The sequence below is a fragment of the Rhipicephalus microplus genome, chromosome 4 (genome assembly GCF_043290135.1).
Source record: "Rhipicephalus microplus isolate Deutch F79 chromosome 4, USDA_Rmic, whole genome shotgun sequence".
In the NCBI taxonomy this organism is placed as follows: Eukaryota; Metazoa; Arthropoda; class Arachnida; order Ixodida; family Ixodidae; genus Rhipicephalus; species Rhipicephalus microplus.
The window spans coordinates 83,150,732-83,163,443 of NC_134703.1; positions in this window are offsets into that span (position 1 = coordinate 83,150,732).

A 12,712-nucleotide genomic window follows, 5' to 3' on the forward strand; every position below is an offset into this window, starting at 1 on the left:
CGCTTCCTCTTTCGTTCGTTGTCCCCGTTTTATAGAACGCCATGTTGCAAAAGCATGACTCCATCGACATGGTAAGTGCGTGTAAAAACTGTACAAGTACGCTGCATGAAGCACAAAAGCACGCGTTGGAGGAAAAAAAAAGAAAAAGGAAAATAAAGGAAACGTCTCTGGAACGTCACCTATTCTCCAAGCGCGAAGGCACGCGAAGGTGCTTTAGGACCTCTAAGGTTCTCATGCACAATGTTGGACGCTACGGCGGGTCACTGGTGGCCTATTCTGACAAATCGGTGGCATTCCCGTGCTTGGATTCCCGCACCAGCGCGTGAGCGTCACATCTTCCGTGGCACCACAGACAGCAGGAGGTCGTACCAGAGCGGCTGCGTACATTTGTATCAAAGGTCAGGGATTGAAAATTGGTTAGCAACATCCGGACTCCATTACACCACAGGCTAACAGGCTCCGACCAGGACCACGCGAAAATTTATATTATCCTTAAAAGAATACGAGCCATGATTGTATCTCCGAAGCTTTGCTGTATTAAGTGCGAAAAAATTTACGGGGCTGGGCTCCCGTAGGTGGCCGTGCGCTATAATATTATGTAGTACACTGTTGTCGTCGCGTAAAGCAGCGCTCCATCTGTAGCAGATTTAGCGCTCATTCGGGCTAAGGAGAAGTTTTCTTCCTCTTGCTGCTTAAGCGTTATGACGATGATCACTGGTCATCATAAGCAGAAAAAAAAAAACATATAGTGTGATTGCCGCAAGCTGGCTAAACGAAGTATGAAAATAGAAAACAAAGGTTATGTAGGGGCACAATATAAAGTGACAAAAAAAGAAAACACGAAGAAAAATAGAAAGAGCACAAAAGAGAAGAAAATAGATAAAGAAAATAGAAGAGAGCAAGTAGAGAAAAAATGCGCAGAAACCATCAAGGACAATAAGAGACAAAGAGAGAACAAAAGAAAGATAACCGAGGATAAACAAGGAAGCTAGCCCATATCCACACTCCCATAGGCTTCACCCACCTAGTGCAAAACTGCCTGAAGTTGCTTTCACAACTCTTATCAATCCACTGTCATGCCAACTTTGGCGAAGCACTCATACTTCTCGTGACCAGTAAGCTTTCAAATGGCCTGATTCTGAACCTGTTGGTCCTGTTATCTGACATGCGCTTCTATTCGGGATCGCCAAAATTAACGTCTTGTTGGTAGATAGCACAGTGTTTTGTTTGCACTTGCAGTGTCTTTGTTTGTTTGTTTGGTTTTGTCTGTTTTTTACCATTGATTGATTGATTGATTGTTTGATATGTGGGGTTTAACGTCCCGAAACCACTATATGATTATGAGAGACGCCGTGGTGGAGGGCTCCGGAAATTTAGACCACCTGGTGTTTTTTTTTTTTTTACCGTTACCAATAGTGTAACGCTAAGCACAGTGATAGGATGCTGCTGTTCATGCTACTGCGCGGAACCACCAGTGGCGTGCTCTTCTGTTCAAGACACAAGCGTGACGCCGAAACATCTGCTACGTACCGAACCACCGCTGTTTCTCTCTCCTGCGCAGATTTCAGTCACAGGCCCTGCACTTGCACCAGAATGCATCAGGCCACGTGCACTACGGAGGCATTACTATTACCTAGGCTACCGCTATGCCCGAGGCGGTGCGTGCGTAATGCCGTGGGCACGCTCCAATCTGGGAAGAGGAATGACAAATCGCATTCTCTGCCAGTGCGAGGCACCGGCCGTTTTCGATGCCTTTCTTAGGAACCTGCGTTACGTACGCGTAAAACAGGCAATGCAAAGGCAATGGAAGCAGGCGAGGAATGCGAGGCTGTTTCCCCCTCCTCCTCGCTGAGACGGCCCGTCTTATTCTGAATCGAGCCGGAGACGAAATCGAAACGGGACTTCGGAGCCCTTTCACCCTTTCCTACCGTGGTGCAAGCAGAGCCCCGACCGCCGTCTTTACGACTATGTTGCCCATTTGCTACCTTCTTATTGCACGATTCAGCAAACCTCTCCCCCTCCTCAAAGTATTGCTACTAGTAATAAACAAAGCAGATGAGAAAGAACAGGCAGTTGCTTGTAGGAGGTGAAGGGAGAAAAACCAATCCCGTTTTGCTTATCCTGCGTTGCTTCGCGACGCGACAGTGTCCCCAACACGCACCCCATCTGTAGGCAAGCAAGGTTCGAGTGACAGAGACGTTTCAACAGTGGCATTTAGCGGCTGGGCGGGAGCGATCGAGAGGCAGAAATTATAGGCTATGAAAAAAAACATACATTAGGAGAAAACAAAAACAAAAATCAAGGTAGACTGATGGAAACCTCTAGCGAAACAAATACAAAAATGGAAATGCTGAGCAGATTGCGAGCAGGACAAACTGGCAAAGGAGATATTGCAGCTAGTCTACGTGGGTGAGTATGGGGAAGCAGCTAAAGCACAACGAACAAAAAGAAAGCGTGCACTGCTGGGCCGATTGGGCTAGGAGTGTGTTCACTCAGCGCTGGTGAACTCAGCCAGCTTCTCATCGAGGAATTTCTCACTCCGAGCTTTGTCGCCTACTTGCCAGCGCCGTAGGTAACAGATCGCGAGCAATATGGCACCGGTAAGAATCCGTACGGCCAATTTCTCCTACTCTTGGGCTCGGCAAGTTTTTCTCTGTCCAAGCGCTGCTCAACTAGTTTGGCGTCCCAGCACAGCAAGTTGTTCGTGTTGTGTCCGAAAATGACCTCTCTCGATCACCATGCTTTCATGTTTTTGTTTTCTTTTTTCCCTCGCTTGTTTTATTATTTCTTCGTCTCACGCGATGATTGCTTACAGGAACTTGGATGAAGGGCATCCTTGCTGAGAAACTTATCATACTAGGTGTATATCTGTATAGCGGCACTTAGCACTCCCTCAAGAGGATGACAGAGTCTTGTTGATGTCGGTCACTGTAGCGAAAGTTGTTTAGTGCAACGAACTTTATGTGCATAAATATTAGAGTGAACCTCTTCTGCGGCCGTTGCTACGTTGAGTGGCATCGCCATTGTCACTGTCGGCGTAACGGATACAGTGATCGAAACCGAGTGAGCGCGGAGCCTGTCGATATCATAGGCCACTGGCGTCTAACCTCGCATTGTTCCCCAATCACGCGCGCTGGCTCGTCGGTAGGAGCCGGTAGGAGCTCGAGTGCTCCTACCACTGGCGAGTGCGATGCGGTTGCCTCCGTTTGTGGAAACAGAGCTGTTAGCATTTCGCTTCGTTCACAGCAATGCAAAGAGAGGTGTGCGTAGCACTCGCGTTCTTGCAGATTTTGTGGCATTAAGTAACGAATCTTACATTTCTACAACTACGAACAGCCAAAACTTCAAACACTGTTGGCGTTGCTTCTAAAGTAGGCTGCACTCAGAACTTGCATTGTATGGAGTGCCGTATTCATCAGTATTTTTATGTAGAGTGCAGAGCTGGTACATACGTAAGAATTGAGTGAAGATATATTATCGCAAAGCCCACATTATTTCCAAGGAAAGTGAAAATTTTCCGGTTCATATAAGGAGACCTACAAGGGGACTTGTGATCATATTTTCTTGCGCGAAATATTGTTTGCGCAAATTTGAAAGAAGACGCTGTGAAGAAGAGACACAGAAAAGCGCACACTCGCAACTGACGTTTAATAAACCAAAGCTCACAGCTATACACCAACTAACCCGACATCATATGTTACTGACCATATATCTTTACACTTCGAAGTACACAAACTGCAAATACAAATTCGAAATACAATGCAATGCAGCCACCAACACTCTGCTGATATGGCAGAAAAGTGAATAGGTGGACACAATGATGAACCTTTATTCAAAGAAATTGCCTACTGCTCATAAAAAAATTTTATGTGGCGCAGATGAGAATATCGTTCATCACATTGACGGAAACGAGCATGTTTTAGTCCCATAAGAGAATATTTGTCATTTTTACTTGAGATGGAAAGTCGGCCAAAATGGCTGCTAGCGTCACCCAACAGTGTTATGGTCAATTTACTAGCAAGACAAGAAATTCCGACGGGTTGACTTTTTTTTGCTTAAAACCAAGCACGTATAACTTGAAACCGTATATTTAGGTTGCGCCAGACTTCAGGTTGCTCCAGAGACCACTTTTTTATTTCTCGGGCGTTCAAAGAGGTTTCTGGTGGCGCTGCGAGTGGTGTGTTTGCTTTCCTGCATACATAAACGCGAGCATTTCGTCCGCCATCGCTGATAAGAACAACAAAATAGTGTATGCGTGCCTTAAACGACCACTAAGGTACTCGTTTCATTAATAAACAAAACTTGATGAAGCCGGCAAATCTGCAGCGACTTCAGTTTTTGACTTTCACCAGTACTATTGTCATCGCCTTCATCAACAAGAATTGTGGGCATTCATCCAACCGATTTATACGACCAAACGCAGATCAAAAAATTTTTTTAAATATTTCTACGCACTTTTCAGAGAAACCATTGCAAGGTTATACACTTCAGAAGGTACACTTTTTATTGCGACACAAAACGAGAAGGACGGTAGACAGTCCCTTTGATTTCAGTGTTTTAGTTGATCGCTGGTTGGAATGAAGTTGATGTAGCTGCTGTTCTAGTCCTCTTCTTTTTCACGTTCAATGAGTCGTATGAATGATCCCTGCTAGACACTACTCAAAACTCAGGCGAAAGTTATCACCGCTATTGTTTTGAGAGCGATTCCGCAAAGCTACCGACGATACGTGTGAGAATGTGTGATCTTGTTTTCTTTGCAATGCACCACTACAGGTTAACAGCCTTAGAAAATTTGTGGGTGTGAATTTTATGTGAAAAACTAAAGTAACTGTATGACTGGAGCATTACAAAGTCATAGTGGGTATAGTGACGATGCCAATGCTCCCTAAAACTTAATTGGGGGACATTCGTAAGCACAATCATGACACGATTCGAGAGAGTGACACATAGCGCAGATTTTCAGAAAATACACCATATGCCACTAAAGAGAACCATGTGAGAATGCGAAACACCACTTGGTGTTCCCTTTCACTGTTTACAAACACAGCCCCTTGATGATATCCGGTTTCCTCCACCGAAGTGTCAAAATAGCATCGGTGGGCGAGAAGGGCTTTAGAAAATAGCCCGGTAATTTTCTACACCTTTGTTTCCATGTTTGTCAAATTATATTCAAAGAAATGTTCTTTTGAGCTACATAAAAATTAGAAGAAATTTCCTGGAATTTTACGCACATTCCTTCTAACTGTAAAACTGAAGAAAGAATTCTCTTACACTTGAAACGAACATGAAAACGTGCTTTCAGTTTCGACGTTATGAGCTGGTAAATGAGGTGACCGGAAGTTTTCCAAGGTACAACGCTTGTGACCTTGACACCGTCTTAAATGTTTAGTTTGTGCGTTTCTGTGTAGGTTTCATTTGTGTATTTCTGTGTAAGTTTCATTTGTGTGTGGAGTTGTGTACATGTGTGCCGCTTATATTTCCCCCTCCATTGTGTGTATTGCTACGGCCGCTGGACATTGTGTTTTGTCCAGTGGTCGCGGTAATACCATGTGTGTATTCATCGCACCGCAAAGTGAAGTCTTAGCGTTTGGTTTCGCGTTACCTCACAGTGTCGGAGTCCTCGGCTCGGTCATTCCGTTTTCATACGGCTTTAGGTTGCCTCGCAGCCTCACGGTCATCAGTTCATTGTTTCTGTTGCGCTTGGGCTTCCCGTTGCCACGCAGCTTGGAGATTCGCTTGCTGGCGCTGCCGTTTACGTTCAGCTTCACGAGATCAGAGTTTTGGATCCACTTGCTGGTGTTGACGTTTACGTCCTGCGTCCCGAGCCCTCTTCTACCGACGATACGGCGCTGCTTACCCTGCTTGCGATGCTTACACTAATGTTTTCACAGCTTGCGATGCTGTCACAGCTTACGCTACCAATGCCGCTATAACTGACACCAGCGTTGACGTCCATATCCCCGTTGCGAAGCAGAGTGCAACGGGAGTGAGCGCGCACCATAATATATACCAACGCACAGCTGTGGTGGTGAAAAAGAAACGAAAGAAGAGAAATGAAGTGGAGGTAGTGCTCATGCAACCTGCGCCAAAAGGTGGAAGAGGAGAGGGAGAGAGAGAGTTGAAGCATGCGCAGTGGGGGAGCAGACGTGTGAGAGAAGGACGGACACAGTAACGAGCAAAAGCAGCTTAGCATCCAATAAACTGACAGGCCACGCTTGAGGTTACGTTTGAGAACACTAGAGGTTCCGTCCATGCGCTGTGAACATGAAACCATGCGACACTGTAATCATAGGAGGAGCGTGATCAATTGAGGATTTTCAGCCATTCCCAACGTACTGCAGCTGTACAAACACAAGACAGAAGTGGACTCTTAAGGATCATTTTTTTGTGAGATAAAGCGTAAATTAAAACTAACAGACAGTGATGACAAGGAAAGTATAGGGATATTTGTAAAAGCAATTGTAACTTAAATGTAGAGAACGAAGAGTGGACGAAAAATTGGGGGACCCTTAAGCATCGCGTTTAAGAGATGAACGCGATAGCGAAATCCGGCCCCTAGTGTACCCTTGAACCACTCAGTGCATAATTATTCATATTTTTGTTACGTACACACGCACATAAACAAACACACACACAGTAGATTGGACCAGCGCGCACGCTATTATTGCAGAATGGGCCCGTTTTGGTAGTGACACTTGCCGAACAAATTGCGTTAAAGGAGCTCTGAAACGCTTTTTCAAGTAACCATAGAATGAATTCACTAGAAGGATTTATTGCCTCACAAATTCAATGCCGCAAAAAATTTAAGTATCCGTATAGTGCGAGTAGAGTTACACATGTTTGTCGCATGCAGCAATTGCATTATCTCTTTTCTCGTCTCGACGAAAGCATTGGAACGAAGAAGAAGAAAAAGAAGAAGAAGATGATGACGATGATGATTATGATGATGATGATGATTGTGATGATGATGATGATCCTTTTGCTTTGCTGGCACTTGCCCACAAAAGGGGATCGGCCATGAACCGGGCGGCAGGATCATCAAGTGAGTTAGTTATGCATTTAAAATCAATAAATATATCTCAGTATATAGCAAAAACTAATCGTAAAAAAGTATGAAAATGTTACACGAGCTGGCAGTCAGGCATTTAGGTAGTCTCGGAGCCGAAAATATTAATAATAATAGACTAACAAGGTAATCTTTTTGTTGCCATTATGTACGCACATACAGCAGAGCAAACCTCCATGTGGCTATAACCTAATGTAATCCCTCCGAAGAATGAAATTACTGCTTCTCAATTGGTTCTACCAGGTATCTTTTCCTTTGATAAGAATATCTTTGACAGAATAAAGAGAAGTAATCTCTTTATTCTAGTTCCTTGCAAAAAAAACATAAAAGAGATGCTGTAAGTCCAGGTTTATGTAGGTAATAATTCAGGTTTGGAATTCTGCATTGTAATCTGGTGATTGTAATTTCTGACTGCCGAGATACACTCCAATGTTTGTTCCAGTAAAATCTTAGATGTACAAAGTCTCTGACTTTATTTATTGATAATTTTTCTATTTCCTTGTGCAAACAAGCATTCCTATATCCGAGTGTTGTTACATAAGCGAAATTAGGTAAAATCGGTAAGAGTGGTCCGCTTAAAAATGCTTTGGCTAACGAGTCTGCGTTCTCATTCGGATAAATCCCGCAGTGGCCAGGTATCCATTGCAAGTGAAATTTTCTCAGGTTTGCTGGTAATAAACTAAATAATATAGTCAACAGTGTCAAATTTTTTTGGTGCAGATAGTGCAGTGCATATTGAGAGAGAATCAGTAAGTATGACTGCTTCTGATTCACTTGCATGGAGTTTACGAAGTGCTAGAATTATAGCAAATATGTCAGTGATGAATATAGGCGTATAATCTGGTAATCGAACTGAAGAAGACCAGTGTAGAGAAGTACAGAAGATGACTACTCCGGGCCTTTTTGTTTATTACGAATGCATTTGTCGCAATAACGTTGTTTGTGGACAGATGAGTTAAGTAATCTTGTAACTGATGACTTAAATATTGAAGGGACATTTGTTTCGCATTAGAGGGGAAGGTACCTCAAATTCTATTTCACGTTTTGAATTAGACATCTTCGTTGAGGTTCTCTGATAGATATTTACATTCAGAGGTTCTAGTATTGCTTGGACGAACCTAATCTCAAGGGAGTGTAGTCCAGACCATCGTGTTCCGAAGAATGCGCTTGGTCCTTGAATAAAAACTTAAGACGCTTGTCTCAGAGGCGAATTGTATATTTTAAAAAATTTTGAACTGTAATTGTTCTAAACCAAGTTACCAAAAGTGAAGACACGCTTCCACAAACAAAACATTCTTTGCAACAAATTTGGAGAGTCCAAGACACAAGCGCAAAGCTTCTCTTTCTAATAATATTAGCTGTCTCATCTTATATGCCGCGCTGCCAGAAAATAATATGCACCCGAATTCCATAATAAGCCGCACATACATCTTGTAAATCATTATCTAGGAACTCCTTCACAATCCTGTTTTTCTGTTTCTCAATTTTCGTCCCCACTCCAAGCACGTGACACTTTACAGCCAACCCCGTCTATGTGGCATTTCCAATTTAGCGTTGTATTATTTATGACGCCTACGTATTTCATAAATCAACCTAGAGAATGAGCTCGTTACGGTACATCAGAGAAATGATGACATGATCCTTAAAAGAGAACGGCAGAAGCGCACTTTTGTTGACGTTCAATGACATATGGATATTGTCAACGCATGCTTCTAGCATGTTCATGTAATTCTCTGATGCCTGATTTAATTAGGGCAGGACACTATTTGTTGCGAAGAAAGCAGTATCATCTGCACACACGTGAATATCAATATCGAGATTAGTTGGAATAGAACTTAGCAATTTATTGAACAAAACAGGGGATAATACTGAGCCCTGAGGTACACCTCGTGTCTGCTTATATCTTTTAGAAGAGCATCCACCCAAGAAGCAATAAAATTCTCTGTTTTTTAAAACTACCACGCCTTCTGACCCTGAGCACTTTCTTTTTTCTTCGAGTGCGTGGCTTTCTCTGTGTAATCACGCGCGCACGCGAGGACAAGTAGCGGCCCTCGCGGCTATCTTGGTAACTTGATTTTTTGTTCACAGACGCACAGATGATTTTTCGCTCACAACCAACGGGGCCGACGCCGCCGGCGGGTTTTCTGCGACACGAGCTCTTTAACGCTATCGCGTTAAAAGATAACTTGCCGTTGGATGGGACCGATCCGGCAACCTTGAGAGAACGCGTGTGGTGTAGAGGTAGTCCCTGGACGGAAAAGTGGTGGTTCAGGTGTACCGACGTCATAAGTCCCCCCTTTCCGATCCCTACCCCAGGGTATGATAACAATGAGATCCTGGTGTTTACTTCAACCCTTTCCTGTGCACGGCGGTGCGTTTGGCATTGACTCTAAATTCATGCATGAAAAGACTCAATACGTTATATATGCTGCTTATTAAATACCGAAAATGTCGCGAAAATCACACCATTTCCTGCGGGTCTCTGTAATGTATTTATCAACTCTTCCGTGTCCCATGCAACAACCTTATTTTGAACTAAAAAGTCCTAAATGACGTTCATCTATACATAAAAGCGCACTTTACTTTCATGCCGTACGCACACTCATTAAAAAATTAGCCGTTCTAACGGGTTCTTCTTTTGTTACAGGAAGCGTACGTAGATGTCTGTAGAACTTCAAGGACAAATGGTTTCAGTTTACGCATGCAAAATCGACTCAAAATGAAAAGTTTAATCCGCTAAAGATGGTTCCTCGGGGAAATGACATAGAACTATGGAACTACGCTGTGATCGCTGCTTTCTTTAATTACCTGGGGGATTGTCGCCATGATCTTTAGAGCTCAAAGACTCTCCTCTTGTAATCTCCACCCAGCCCGGTGCTATGGCGTCTGCGAGCCTCTTGAACAAGGGCTATTAAGGATTTCAAGCAGGGAGCAGATAGATCTAATGGTTATGCAAATGATGGCCAGGCAGCACATTTGCATTATTGAACGAGTTTTTAGCTCTCTATGAGAAAGTTCGGAGGTCGGATCAGCGGCAAATTTAAATATTGGTCGAACGCGCTTTGAAATGTTTTGTTTTCCCGGGACTCTGCGCACACACGCCATTTCTCAATAGTGCGACGCAAACTCGCCTGCAGAGCACATTTTTGATGAGATGGTTCCGTTCGGTGATGCAGCCTCCCAGTGTTGAGTCGCGCTTTGGAAGGTTGTAAACAATACGTTAACATGCCTTTTCGATGGACTATTTCTACCCTCAAACTTTTGGCTTGCTGGTAGGATAGTAAATATTGTTTTCCAACGTCATGTTCTCCTACAACACATTGCGGCTTCGGCAATTCAGGTCTTGAATTAATTAGTGATTGCTAGCGTTAGTAAACGCCCTGGATTAGGAGGGCTCAACGTTAGTTATATTATCTGGTCCTTCCATGAAAATACATTTCATAACGTGACTGTTGGCGACACTCCACTACGCATCGAAAGCCAATGTAGAAATAACACCCCCTAACCTGACACGCCATTTTTCCATGCGCCTGCCTTTCGTGTAATGTTGACGTGGGAAAGCTTTTCAGTGAGTGAGTTAGTGTGTGTGTTTGCGTGAGTGAGTGAGTGAGTGAGTGAGTGAGTGAGTGTATGAGCGAGCGAGCGATGGAGCAAATGAGCTTTGCAGTGGCAGTCTAGCTACCACCCTGACAGGACGAAGACGTCGACAATTCCGTGTTAGCCAACAACCACCAGAAATCGTTTATTGCATGCATATACATAAGGAAAGTGAAGAGGGAAATGACTTGATAAAACAGAACATTCGAAAAAGGAAATGGACGCATGCGCAACGACAACGAACACCTGACGTAAAATACACCACATTTTTAACATGATTTTTACAAGATACTATGCTTTTAACATGAATGAATAATTAAGAAAGTTGGTAAATTTATTTATTTTTTTAAGAAGAATACCTTCAGTCCTATTGTGAAGTTAACCAACGCAACATTTTAGGATGAGAACGAAGAACATTAAAAGAACCAAGACAAGCTGCGAACCCCAACATCGGCGTCTCTCATAATCATATAGTGGTTTTGGGACGTTAAACCCCACATATCAATCAATCGAACCCCAACATCGGCTATTACAATTTTTTATCCATACGGAACCAATACCAGCCAGTCTTCTTGCTTGACCTCATCTACAGTCAGTATGGTTTATTTTTTATTAGTGAGGGAGCGATATCTCATGGTCCAACACCAGACACCTTTCTGGATGAATGCTAGGACGAATGAACCTAGCTTTTTGGAACTCACATCTGACAATATAAAGTACTGAGCTACCATCTACCAACTCCATTGAAAGAAAATGCGCATTCCTATTGCTTTCTTGCATAGAGCAATATATGTCCTAGCTAAACAATATCTGAGCAGCGCGAGATCCCTACGTTTAAGTCAACGTTCAGAGAGGTCAGCTTCACTTACACTGGAGGCCTTGTTGGTTGGGCATGATCTTCAGCACTTTATGCCAAATAATAAAGGAACGTGAACACACAAACAATGACACACGCACCACGGGCGTTTGTGTTGGGCTGATTGTTTTGTTTGTCAGTGTTTGTTAATGTTTGCGTGATCACACGGCGGTGTCTTTGGAAGATCTGCGGGCGCGATGGTAAGCCACGCTGCAAATTTCTGAACTCACAGACCAACTTTGGGTCATTCGGAGAGCCCTGAAGGCAGTGCGGGAGCAACAGCTCCAAGCAGCCACCTAGGCGGCCCCAGACCGGAGCCTTCTATTCGCCCTATTTCGAATGAAGTTATTTTATCATCTTTTCAAGGAAACAGCGTGGCTCAGTTATGTCGCTAGCTTTTGTTCCTATGCAAAAAGAAACTATAAGTGGGGCTCTGACACTTTGTTACAAATTTATGACTGTCACTTAAAAACTGTTTTTGTATATGTGTTCTTGGTAAACGTTCACTCAGATGGATGTATGTGCTGAACATACTGCAGGTATCAAACGGAAGTTGCAAAAGGAGGTTTTCATATAGTTTCGCCGAAGGTTCGTTCGAAACGAGTAGTTAGTGATATATTTTACATACATCAAATAGTTTACATTAGAAATAAATGCATTGTGCGTACTAACTTTTTAAAGATATGAAAATATTCGTTAGTTGCTTCGGGACGTGATATTTCTAGCGTGGCTAACAGCCAGTGCTTCACCACGAAAACAAACGTTACAGACTTGCAAATTGAGTTGACTGAAGGGATTTGAACATGTTTTGATACCGAGAGCCTTCATAATAAAAAATTATCTGCTGATAAGATAGTTTACGGATGAAAAGGATGAGTGGGACCAAAGTGGCTAAAAGGGCCGACAATATTATTCATGACGCAAAATAGGATGACTAATATTATGGATGAGTATTCACGCCTTTTACCATCTGTGTTTTTGTTTAACTGAAAGAAATATGTCTTTCCAAATTGTTGACAAACACAATGTTTTAACAGCTAAGCTAGTAATTCTCGCCGAAACATCATCATCATCATCATCATCGGCACGAGATCTTTACATTCTTTTCATCTTCCTCCTACACTCCATCATCAGCAGTCTGTTTCAGGACGTGCTTCGGAGCGTTCGAGTTACACTTGCTGACGACTGTAGGT